The sequence below is a fragment of the Corvus cornix genome, chromosome 1 (assembly GCF_000738735.6).
Source record: "Corvus cornix cornix isolate S_Up_H32 chromosome 1, ASM73873v5, whole genome shotgun sequence".
Classification (NCBI taxonomy): domain Eukaryota; kingdom Metazoa; phylum Chordata; class Aves; order Passeriformes; family Corvidae; genus Corvus; species Corvus cornix.
In genome coordinates, this window is record NC_046332.1 from 10,598,040 (window position 1) to 10,611,343 (window position 13,304).

General features: G+C 37.8%; 1 pseudogene; it reads left to right on the plus strand.

The window, feature by feature from the left end:
• LOC104689445 overlaps positions 1-13,304 on the plus strand; it is a 32,885-nt pseudogene that overhangs the window by 15,345 nt on the left and 4,236 nt on the right.

The following is a 13,304-nucleotide window of genomic DNA, read 5'->3' on the forward strand; positions in this document are numbered from 1 at the left end:
GTATAGATATTACAATGGATGCATGTTTGTCACTGTGATCTTTCCCTGGAAAACTTTGCTCTATATGTGCCCCAGCACTGTCAGTTTTATTTAAAGTCATATGTGCTTTTATGATAATGATAGGCTAGCTGTTATGGTGTAATATTCAGCAGAGTGTTTTTATTACCTGACTTAATAAAAATTTTAACAATGCTCAAATCATTCGTGACAAATTTTAATAGTGCTCAGGTTTGGAAGGAATTACTGGTTACATTGGGGCAAAGCTGGAATTTCAAATTTATTTTTAAATGCTGTTTCTTATGTTCAGAAAGCCCAAGTAAACCAAATTATTTCCAGTTCTTTTTAGGGTTCAGTGGCCTATGTTTCTCAGCAGGCCTGGATTCACAATGAGAGTTTACAGGAAAATACTGTCTTTGGTTCCAATCTAAACAGGCCATACTACAAACTTGTTTTAGAGTCTTGTGCTTTACTGCCAGATTTGGAACAGTTACCGAATGGAAATTGAACAGAGATTGGAGAAAGGGTGAGAATTTGAGGTGTCAGAAATTGTACAGTAAGATAAGCTATGGCTTCTATGGCTTTATGATTATCTGTTTGGTAATTGACACTGATGACTAATGTTTAGCCAAGTACATCCTGCTGATCTCCTTACTTAGGTTACTTACTTGGAACTTAAATTCTGATTGAATTCTGAACTCTTAATAATCCTGAACTCTTAATAATTTTGGAATAATTTTGGCTTTTTTCTATATAGAAGTTCACATCTGCCCTGTCCTGTTCTCCAGGGGTTTCCTCTATGCTGTAAAAATGTCTGTATGACTGTAAATAAAAGTTATTTTTTCATTTTCCAAAGTAACCTAGCATTTGCCCATTTTGGTATGGGAATAATCAACAGGGCCCAAGCTTTGCTCTAATTACTTGAAAATACAACTGTTACCTTTCTATTTTCATATGTAGTATAAAATCGACTTTGATTATCTGAGAAAATTAATGCCAAGACTGAGTATGATACACAGGTCTCCTTTAGGTCGTCTTCTTATTTCCTATTTAAATATGGATTGTTTTGCCTTTCTTTTCTTAGGGTGTCAATATAAGTGGAGGGCAGAAGCAGAGAGTGAGCCTTGCTAGAGCTGTGTACAGCAATGCTGACTTGTATCTCCTGGAAGACCCCCTGTCTGCTGTAGATGTACATGTTGGAAAACATCTTTTTGAGAAGCTAATTGGCCCTTCAGGTCTCCTAAAAAGCAAGGTAACATAGGATGGCTTCCTTTCAAATTGGGGATGGACTGCTTTTTACAGTCGTTCTGCAAAAGCTCATCTCTTACCTAACAGGTTGATGACAATTATTCCGAATAAAGAGGCTAAACAAAAAGCAGTACAGGGTACAGCCAGTACAGGTTATAGCATAAAAGGCTTCTTGTTGAACAAAGAAGTTCCTAAGGGAAAGTGGAATCTGAAGGAATAAATTCTCCCATTTAAAAACCATTCATGTGCGAAGGTAAGATTTGTTAAAATCTCAATGTTATGAATTAGTACAGATTATTCCCACTGCTGCTTCAAAACACATATATTAACATGAAATACCTACTATTGGGTCAACATTACTTACTTCACAGTTGTCTTTTCCTCTCTCCTTTCTCCCTGTTCTTAATTTGCCTGCTCCATGGCTTGTAAGTATCTGGCAGAAGCAAGAACTTCACTAATGGTAGACTTGTAAGCAGATTTTAATATTGGGACTGTCAAACTGCATGTAATATATTAAAACCTGGAGTATCTAAGTCTTTTCTTTACAACCTATTCTGAGCCATTCCTGAGTAGGGAACAGGTAAGAAACATTAAACATTAAGGAACAGGTAAGTACAAGTAATAGTAAGTATCTATAAGCTTATAGTTTGACATTACAATCAGCAATTAAAGGACTGATCTAGTAAAGTAGGCAATAAATTACAACAACAGCAGCAATAATAATAATAATGATAAAGTAGACAAATAAATGAGCAAAGTCACAGAAGAATTCCGTTATATTATTCCAGCTATCATAACAGAATATCTACTTCTAGTAAATGTTTATATTAAATGGCAAAATAGAAAATGTTGTGTTTCAGACTCGTGTATCGGTGACCCATAACCTCACTCTCCTACCTCACACTGATCTAATAACAGTGATGGAAGAGGGCAGAATAAGTCAAATGGGAACCTACCAAGAACTCATTTCAAGGAGAGCTAATTTTGCTGAGCTTGTTCAAGTCTTCAGTGCAGAGCATACAAGTGGAGAGACAAACTCAGTGGAAGGTGAGAAAATTTGTATACTGTGTTTGCTTAGTATTTTACTTTTCCTTCCAGCTTCTCAATATATTCCTTCTTCCTTTCCTGGAAATGAGTAAAAGAATTGCTGGAAAATTTCGAGCATTCCTTTCTACATTCTGCTACAGAATTATAGGCTATAAGCTGAAAAAGAAAACCCTTTTCAATTTTGGCTTCTTGTACTGTATGTATCTACTCATGGTATATGAATGCTGAAAGTACTTTTTTGGGTTTTTTTTCCATTGTAGTGAGTTCTTCAAAGGAAGAGGGTCAGCTGGGCAGGAGTCTGCAACAAAAAGGGCTGCTGAAACACAAAGAGCAGGTATTAAAAAGCCCCGAGCCGCTGCTTAACAGATGCAATGCTAGGACAACCCCAAGTGCTGAAGGCTGTGCCACCATGCTTTGCTGTGGAAACGTGGGTTCAGCCTGAGTGCACATTAGCAGTTGGCTGGAACATGTTGTGTCTGGAACTCATCTTCTGGATTCCCTTTATACCAAAGAAATCCAGTGAATGTGCCACATTCTAGGGGTTCAGTTCATGGGTTGCTTCACTGTGCAAACCAAAGTATGTTAAGCAGGAAAAATTTATGTGATTTCGTAGTATCCTTTTTTTCTTAGCAATAAATGCGTGTATTTGTTGATGATTCATAAGAAGATTTGAAAGTGCTTCTTGTTTGCAGGTCTTCCCCGATCAGTGGAAAATATTCACTAACAATAGAGAGAAAGTTGCTGCTGGTGGTGTAAGTATCACTGAAAGAAAAGCTTGGACATTTGTTTTCATAAAAATGTCTTCTTTTGCAGTTGCAGTTTTTTGTTTCTTACATCTCTCTACTGAATTTAAAATAATACCTTACGGGTTTTTACCAAATTTTAAGTGTGTTGTCCAAGACCTTCTATTTTGATGATGTGCTACTGGCTATAATTTTCTATTATATCGTAGTCCATCTAGTTTTGCATATCTGAGAAAGAAGAATATGAAGAAAGCTTTTACCACTGTTGGAAAAACATTCTGTCTTAGGAATTTTAAATAGTTTTGTGCTAGAGCACAGACTAGAAAATTTGCATGGTAATAGTGCTGCAGGATTGTCTTGTTAGAAGCACACTTTCTGCAGTCTCCTTTAAAAAAATCTGCCACTTGCAAGAGAGATGGAAAAGAGCAAGTGAAACAGTGTAGAGAAGGTCAAAACTTCTGGGAGGCTATAGTTTAATTGAAATAAGAGCAGTGGGGTGGAGAGGTGAAGAAAGTATGAATTTCTAGCAAGGTGGTAGAAATAGATGCTTGGAAAAAAGTGAGTTTACAGAAGAGACAGAACAGTTTGTGCCAACTACAACTCATTTCACTCCAGACCTTGTAATGAAATCCATGAACCTGCTTCTACCTGTTCTGCCTTTTAAGTGGCCTAGCTCAGTTTGACCCCATTAGTCCTTATCTGCTCCAAGATTGGGAACTGTCTTCTCCTGACACTAATTTCCTTGGCTCCAGTAGCCCAGAGTGGTAGTTCTAAAGTTTCTGCTCCTGTTGATAGGGTAAGATCTGCTTCATACAGCCAGGAATTGCACACTTGGTTGGCTCATTGGTTGGGCTTTTTTTAATTTTCTTTTTCTTTGTTTCTTTTGTATAATCTACGTATGTGGAAGTCTGACACTGGAAGCAAGCAAGATTGTCTATGTATCATTAAAGAACATTCTAGTGGGGGAGAGGAAACCTTTTCACCAGCACAATTTTATATACCTAATTTATCACATTTAATTAAGAAATTCTTTAGATTGATGCTGAATTTAATATATCCAGTTCCCATTATATAATGTGTATTTGCTTTCAACAATGGTAATTATTTTACAAGTAACTCCTTTTTCTTTTTTTCTTTTTTTCTTTTTAGATGAAAATGTCACTTGTTTTGAAATACTTGCAAGCCTTCGACTGGCGCTGGATGTGGCTGACCATAGCTGCTTATATAGGCCAGAATGCACTGGCCATTGGCCAAAATCATGGCTTAGCAGCTGGACTGTAGAAACAGCACAAGTTAGTGATTTCACCGAATGGAAACAATCACAGAACTATGAACTTGGTATCTATGGGCTCCTGGGATTCATTCAAGGCAAGGATGAGCATATATGACTGTTTTCTCACCATATGCCAAGTTTAATCTGCCTAAATGTTTTGGTGAAGAAATAATGCTGGTTGTTTCAGGGTGTGCAACACAGTATAATAGACCTGGGAAGAGCATGTATATACAGCCAGGTAGAGAAAATAATGTTTAATTTAGTGATACTTTGGGAATTCTGGGAGCATCCAAGTGTAATGTAATGAAGTTCTGTTGGCATCTCATTGAGGGGGGAAGCAGCATTGATACATAGTGGTATGTTTGCAGGAGAGAATGGCAGGAAAAACATTCTTACCAGGTAGTAAGATGTATCAACAAAATGCAAATACGTACATTTGTAAAACTGAGAGAGGAAGTGCACCTGTTGGACTGCTGACTGTGGTCGAGAACAGGGACAGAAACATGCTCCATCCCCTTTCCCACCCCAGCCTTTCATCCTGTCTTTCAATTTTTCCCTTCCCAAGGGCTTCTGGTTTGCTGTGGTGCCTGTGTGCTCACCAGGAGCTCCCTGTCTGCTTCCTGGGCCTTGCATCACCAGCTCTTGGACAACGTCTTGCACTTTCCTCTTCAGTGGTTTGAAACCAACCCAGCTGGGCAGATCATCAGTAGATTCACAAAGGTAAAACTTACGTGTATTTTCAGTTTTATCAAAATGAAGCTTGAGTGACTCAGTTGTAATTTATTACTATTAGAAAATCTCCAGGCTTCTTGAAAGGAAATTTGAATACTTCCTGAATATATCCTGTAATGCTTGGTAAACTTTAAAAACCTATGTGTTTCTTTTCATACCTTGCTTTTCCTCTGGAAGATACAATATGGATATAGATCCCAGCAATAAATCTGATGAGGTTACATGAAGAAGTGAGGTGTATACAATAGTGAAAGTTAAAAGTTGAAGGGTAACCCTAAAACAGCATAGGAATGATTTTTTCAGTGCATCAGTTATGCTACTGAAAAACCAAAAAGTAATGTTTCAGAAAGACTAATGGCCGCATCTCTGTTTCTTGATGCTCAGAGTATGGTCTGTGATTAAAGAGCATAAAGATTCTTAAAATCACAATATAGAGGAAGGAAGAGAGTGCCTGGATTCAGTCTCTGCTGAGGAGTTGAAATACAGACATCATTACATTGAAGAAATAAAGGCTGACTTGCATCTCAAAAAGACACAGGATATTTTAACTTGAAAGTTACATTGAAGTCTTGATTGTTATCTACCTCTTGTGGTACAGCACATTTTCAATAGAATTTGGAGATAATGTTATTTTATTTTAACCTTGCCAGTAATTTATATACTGCACTTATGTCATCGTTACAATGTTGGTGTGTCCCGAGAGACAGTAGGGCTTTTTTTCTATACTGTTTGTGAATACTTTTTTTCTGTGTAGACACTTTCAGCTTATTCCATATTGAAAATTTAGAGGGATTACTTACCAGAATCCGTGACTGGAACCTGTCTGTGCTGTTTCACTAGCACTACTACATCACGAGTTCCCGGCAAATCTGACGGCTGGCAGGAGCATCTCAGTCCCCAGTGATCTCCCACTTCAGTGAGACTCTGGCAGGGAGAATGACAATTCGAGCATTTGGCCACCAGGAGAGATTCATTAGGAAAAATAACGATGTTGTGTATGAGAACTTGGTTTGCTTCTACAACAACGTCATCTCAAACAGGTACTTGACAGCAGGTTTGTGTTTGTGACTAAACCTTCTTTTGTGGAGTTCAACAAGTCACTGTTTAGCTTTAGTCAGAGTAAAGCCGCTGAGAAACAGAGAAGTGTTTGGACAATACTTTCGGGCACATGGGGGGATTCTTGGGGATGGTCCTGTGCAGTGCCAGGAGTTGGACTCGATGATCCTTGTGGATCCCTTCCAACTCAGCACCGTCCATGATTCTGAGACAAGAGCAATTTATCCACCATTCTTTGTAATGAATGCATAGATAATGTTTAAGCACTAGGATTTCTTCTTTATCTGCCAGAAATTAGCAGGTTTATAGAAAATACACATATGCTGTCGGGGATGAGACTATTTAAAAAAAAAAACAGAACAAAAAAGACTTTTACCAAGAGGTCATAATCATGGACTACGCTGCATTTCAACTAACAGTTCCTCTTGCCAGTTTATGAACAAATTGAATTTATATTTCAGTAGTTCATGTGGAAGTAACCTGCTGTCTGTACTCACAGGCACCAGGGAGTTCTTGAGACTGAAATCTTGGGTTTAAGGAAATAAAGTCCATTTCCTCACCTTCCTTTGTGATTCAGTGCAGTTACAGTCACAGATGAGCAAAGAGATTCCTGGTCTGTTTTTCAGTCCTACATCTGAATCTTTTTCAGATAGGAGGAGCAGAAAAGCAGTATGAGGAGGGAAGGGAGTTGAGACACATGCATTTTGGTTTTAGTGGTGCTACCAGTTCCAGATATGTCATATTGACCCCCCAGTTAATCTGTAAAATGGGAATAATAGTACTTATCTATTTGTGAAGTGGGTAAATTGCTAATATAATGGTCTCAGAGTTCAATAGGCTATAAAAAAATTGGTGGTTAATTCCATTTTTTCTTTGCCTTGATTTACTACAGGTGGCTCAAGCTGTCAGGCTTGAGTTTCTGGGAAATGTAATGGTGTTCTTTGCTGCATTGTTTGTAGCACTGTCTGGAAATACGGTGAGTTCTTCTACAGTGGGTTTATCAATATCCTATGCTCTAAATATAAGTAATAGCACAAATTCTTGCTGTTAGCACATTGCATAGGAAAAGAGAAATGTAATGAAGTCGAGTAGGTGAATATACATGGAGGCAGCAATGACACCACATCCCTTGGGTAGGACAGAGTTTCCCTTTTAATTCCATTAATTCTGGGAAGCTTATGATAAATTACTTTCCAATTTTGAATGTAAATGGAATAATAATTATTAAAACATATTTTAAAATCAAGTTAATGAAAGTAGGTTTGTTTTTTAGTGTTTTGTTAAACCAAAGAAGCAGCATAGTCATGTACAATTATACTTCATATTTAATATCTTGTTCTTGTTCATTTACTGAATGTTATGTAGGAATGTTTACTTAAAAGTTCAGTAAAATAATTTACTTTGGCATTGCCCTTGCAAAGGTAATATATGAGAACCACATATTTGAAGTGTGTCTTAGTAAGGTAAGTTTTATTGATGAGTTGCTAGTTAGAATAAATCTCAAGTATTACGTAGACAGAAACTAAGCACCCAATTTTCTTTATTCTTGTGATCCTTAGGAGCCAGTGTTGTCCAGATTCTCACTATGGTAAGAGCTTCAGAAACACTGCTGACAGATATGAATGAATTAAAATTTTGAAAAATATAGAGCCAATTATCTGTCATGGCATATCCACACCCAGCCCAGCTTACAAGAGTTCCATTTGCTGTTCTTCAGATATAGAACAATCTCCTTTATCTCATCCTGTCCTTGGACAGTCACAGTTTTTCACCTTCATCTGTTGTCCGACTGACATGGTTCTTTCTTTAGCTGCAAACTATATTTCCAAAAGGCTGACCTTGAGAATCAGTTTGGCTCACTCTTTTCCTATAGAAGTGGAAATATTTAACCATGGGGGTTTGGAACTAGGTGATCTTTAAGGTCCTTTCTAAACCAGGCCATTCTATGATGATCCTGTCTGCAGAAGCATCCCCAGTGCTTGAAGGTGACAAATTTGGCAGAGCCAATAGATACCTCCATTACAAATCCATTGTTTGCATTGCTGTCTTGCTTTACCTAGGGAGTAGTACAATAATTGTAAACACAACATGAGCCATATATGTGTTTCCTTTCAAAATTTCATACAAATACTGCACACTTGCTGATGATCCTGAGGTAGTTTCCAGTATCTGGAGCTTTTACGTCAATGTAAATTACAAGAACCATTGGGCAGTTTGAAAGCAGACGAGAAGTGCTCAGAGGAACACTGAGATCAGGGATTTTCTAACCATTGGTTCATGTGATGTGCCAAAATGTTCTGTCTATCTTTTGGTTTCTGTGATTAACCATCCAACTTAGGAGCTAAGTTCAGGATAAGTTTTTGAATTAATGTTCTGAATTCTAGTGAGTCAAATTTTTTGTTCCTATTTTTGTATCTATTTCCCCAGGTGATTCAGATTCTAAATGTTTGGGTGCGTAGAGCATGTGAAATGGAGACCAATGCAGTTTCAATTGAAAGAATTTATGAATATGCAACAGTGGATAAAGAGGTGAGCATTCTTCCTGAATACTGAGCATTCATTTTGAATATTTCATTTCTGTGCATAGAAAATGACCAGTTAGATTGACTTTAATATTGGTGAGCGGTAATAGCAGGTAATTGTTAATAAATATTTTCTGGGGTTTGTGGGATTTTTATTTGAGAATAATATGTAGCTTCTTCATTACATTTGTAGTAGTTTTATAGCAGTTTTATTCCGATTTTGACCAGTAAATTTTTTGTCATCCTTCGTAGCAGTGGATTTTGTAGTTAGACTAATGCAGGTGCAGCTCAGGTGAACTCTCTGTGCTGTGCAACCAAGAGGAGCATTTGAAAAAGGTAAGAGAGGAAGAGAGGCCTGTCTGACCCATAACTCTTACCTCATGTGTGGGGAGACATGTCTTTCTAATCACTTTACCTTGGCTATTGTGCTTTTCTGAAAGTAGTGCCCATGTCAAACACAGAGGCATAAAAGCCCTTGGGAGCAGGACTCTTCTATTTCTTCATTCTCTTTTAGTCTTCTGCCAAGTTTATGTTTTAATTCCAGGAACCATGGATATTGTCTAAAAGACCACCAGTGGGCTGGCCTGATAGAGGAATTACAGAGTTGGTCAACTACAAGGCTCAGTATGGGAAGGATCTTGGTTTAGCCCTGAATGGAGTTTCTTTTCAGACACAGAGTAAAGAGAAGGTAATGTATGTAATAAGAAATAAATCAGAGGTATAAAATCCTGTTTCCCAACTTTCTACTTCAAAAATATTTCAGATAAGGAGACTCCAATACTAAATGCAACATCATGTTGAACAGGGAAGATGTTAAGTGGAGAATATAGTAAAGAAAAGACAAATGAGAAAAGGAAAAGTATTTTATAGAAATAAGTAGAAGTTCTTATCCCTGCAGGATACTGAAGTAATGTTTTATGAATTTGGCAGTTCTAAGGAAGAAGATCCAAATTTTAAGTTAAACCTCTTGTCCACTTTGCTGAATGTTTGTGCAGAGAAATAGGGTGCCAGGTTAGTGCTGATCAACACTGGGCTTGGGATCAAGGAACACCAGGTGAGACCTAGTTTTAAGTCATTGGTTTGAGCTGGGGAGTGCTGGAAAAAAGGGAGAGGAAAGGGAAAGGATTCCTTCTGAACCAGGCATGGGCTGTACAGCTGCTGGGAGAACTGGACTGGGAGCTGTGACACTGAATTCACTGTATCCTATAATTCCCTGTATCATTTTTCATTTAGAATGTGTAGCATGGAAAGTTACAGTTTCTATCATAAAACCTTCTGCTTCAGGTTGGAATTGTTGGAAGAACAGGAGCTGGTAAATCAACACTCACAAATTGCTTATTTAGAGTTCTGGAGGGGTGTGAAGGCAAAATAATTATTGATGGACTTGATATATCAACTATTGGACTCCATGACCTACATGGAAATCTTAACATTATTCCACAGGTGAGATGTGGTTGAGAGATAACTATTTTTTCTTTTTTGGCTAACACAAGACATTCAGTTTTTGGGAGAAATTATAACCTCAAAGTCCACAGGCTGCCAAGAGACAGAGGTATAACACTCCAGTGGAATTTTGGCAATGATATGGAAGAAGCTTCAAAACATGGAGACCATGAGTATGACATTAGGTTTTATAAGCTGTGTTTAGTTTAACAGTCTTACCTGGAATAGCTAGATTGGTGTTTTCAAGTCCCACCTGAGGGCTAAAATATTTTAAGATAGGTCCAACTATGTTTGAAGCCTCTAGGGACTAAAGTGATGTATACACAAATTATGTATTATGTATTTAAATCAATCTGCTATGATCTGTCACGTAGAGCTTACTTCTTACTTTAGAAGAGGGCAGGAAACTCAAGATGAGGTCGCGTATCATTAGGATTGTCTTCATGCTGGTAAACTGATTTATGTTGAAATGATCTAGTATAAGGTAAAACCTAGGACACAAATTCAATGGTCACCTGAAGTCTTTTTGCACATTCCCTGAATGCCATTCATACAAACATTTTTGTGAATGGATGATGTTAACATCACTTGCAATAAATTTATCTGACATTTTTCAAAGGGAGGGTTTGTTTTCTTTCTAGCCTTTTTGGAGCTTTAACCTTGGTAATACTTCCTGTGAGTCTCTACCCACAGACCATGCATAGGAATGATGCTAATATTTAAACCAAAATAGCTTGGGTCTTTCCAAGAAAGAGATTATTAAAAGAAAATACCTATAGATTCCTGCAAATCCTTAGCTGCTTTTCCTTTGAGAACTATATTTGCTCAGGGGAATAGCAAATTCACCATTTATATAATTTCTAATTTTGATATAGCTTTTTGATATAACTATATTCTCAAAAATGAGAATCCATGACCAAATTTGATTATGCCACAGGTCTTCAGAACACAATTCATACATACTTGGTTGTAACATTTGTCTTGCTTTAAGCAGCTAAAACTCTGTAAATCTGCACAACATCTGACAGATGTGAATTACACAGTATTTTCTCAACTGCAGCTGCAAGTCTGGTTTACTGTGGATGGAGTATATTGGATCCACAGCAGACAACTGAACTGAGAGAGGAACCCAATAGCGCAGTGAGCTTACAGGCTGGGATCAGAATAGAACTGAAAGGTGAAAAAAAGGGACTCTGAAGCTTACCATCTCTAGGAGCATTAGTTCTGTCTATAAATCTCTGCAGGTATTCTCGTTGCTGAATATGTCATCTTTCCTATAGGAAATGAAGGATATTTAACTTAGAGTCATAGCCTCCTACATTTTCTTAACAGCGCTCATGAATGTGGTAGCCAGTGCTTCACAAACCTAAGTACAGTAATAATTCATGTGTTGTGGCCGTTGCCAGGTGCTGGACAGGGCTTTAGTCAGCCACAGAACCAGAGCACAGAGAATGCACAAGAAATCTCTTGCTCTTTATATTTCACCTTAATGAAGAGCTGAGCTCACAGAGACCACACGTGATTTTTGTCCTCCCATTCACCAGCTTCAAACTGTTACAGTTTCCCTTGCAAAGCTCCATTTCCAAGATTATTTGTCTCAGTTCCTTCTGCTAATGTAAGGACAGGACTTATGACAGCCTGTTTTAGGATCATGTTGGAATTGTGCATTCACATTCTGGTGCTATTTAAGACCCCATCTTGTTTTCTGGGACACCGCAGTCAAATCTGGATCCACTTGGAAAACACTCTGATCTTGAACTGTGGGAGGTGCTGGGACTCTGTGACTTAAGCGATTTTGTCCAGTCACTGCCAAAGAAGCTCCTCCATGAGATTTCAGAAGGTGGTGAAAATCTCAGGTACATAATCAAAAAAGTGCTAATGGAGTTATTTTCGAGTACTTTAAAACTATGTGTTCCTTCCAGAGAATTTACTTCAGAAGGTATCAGCATAAAAATGACACTTCTCCTGTCATTCTTAATAGAACTATTCTGGTAGTGCAAGTTTCTTTGAGGTGATCAACTGGTCACAGTGGTATAAATTCTGATGGCCTGTGCTGTATGGGAAGCCAAGGGAGTAGGCTATTTTCAGCTCAAGTATATAAGTAAGTGTAAAGAAGGGAGGCGTGGTGCTGCAATTCATGCAGCACCTCATTAGATTTGGGTAGAAAAGTGCTCATTTATTTAAATTTAAAAAAATAAATCAATCCAGAAAAAAAAAAAAAACCAACCAAAAAAAAAGAAAACCCAACAAATTAAAAACCTACCAAAATGCAGAGAGCTTATTCTTTTGTTGTACTTGCTTAGGCAAAACAACTCAGTTTTAACTTGTAAAACATTAACCATAGTTATGCAGGGAGGGTGACACTTGAAATAGAAGAACTCTAAACTGAGGAGACAAATGTTGAAGCTTTTAGCAGCAAAGGGGCAGGTTTTAAATAGAGGGTACTGAATATCAACCTGGATTTTTTTGACAGACCATTTTCAGGAGGAGATTTCTAGAAGGCACACACTACAGCTAACATACAGAAGCATCCAAACTTTTACACTGAACATTATTAAAAAGTGGTTCAGCATTCAATCTGGCTCATTCAGAGTGCCCACTATAATGTGAATATAGAAACTGAAGACAAGGCTAGGCTTAAGATTCAAAGTTCAGCCATGGGTGTTGAGGAGTCCTACCTTAACTACTACTGATATGCTGAGCAAGAAGAAAGAAAATTCCAAGACAGGATGAACATATTTCAGTAGTCTTTGCAGAAGCATAAGGTGGTGTTAGGAAAGTAGTACAGACAGGCTCCATGGTAATCTCAGCTTTATCTTGTGCTCCCTTTCCTCCATGTGCCTGACTTGCCCTTCCCAAATGTATTTTTAACAGTGTTGAGCAGAGACAGCTGGTCTGTCCAGCCTGTGCTTTGCTACGAAAGACAAAAATCCTGGTCCTAGAAGAGGTGACAGCTTCTGTTGACATGGTGTAGTGGTCAACATAGTGCTAACCTATGGCACATGGAAACAGATAACTTTGTGCAGTCCACCATCAAAAGATTTTCACAACTGCTCAGTGTTAACTATAGCCCACAGGTTACACAAAGTCATGGATTCAGAAAGGTAAGTAAGTTTTGATAAGCCATTTGAAAAATAAATTACTTCCTTGAAATGCATTCCCATAATCCAGAGATACCTGTAGTAGAACTGGAAAATGTGGCTGAAGAAGCTGATTTTTCTTCTGTAATCTTTTTGCTCTTGT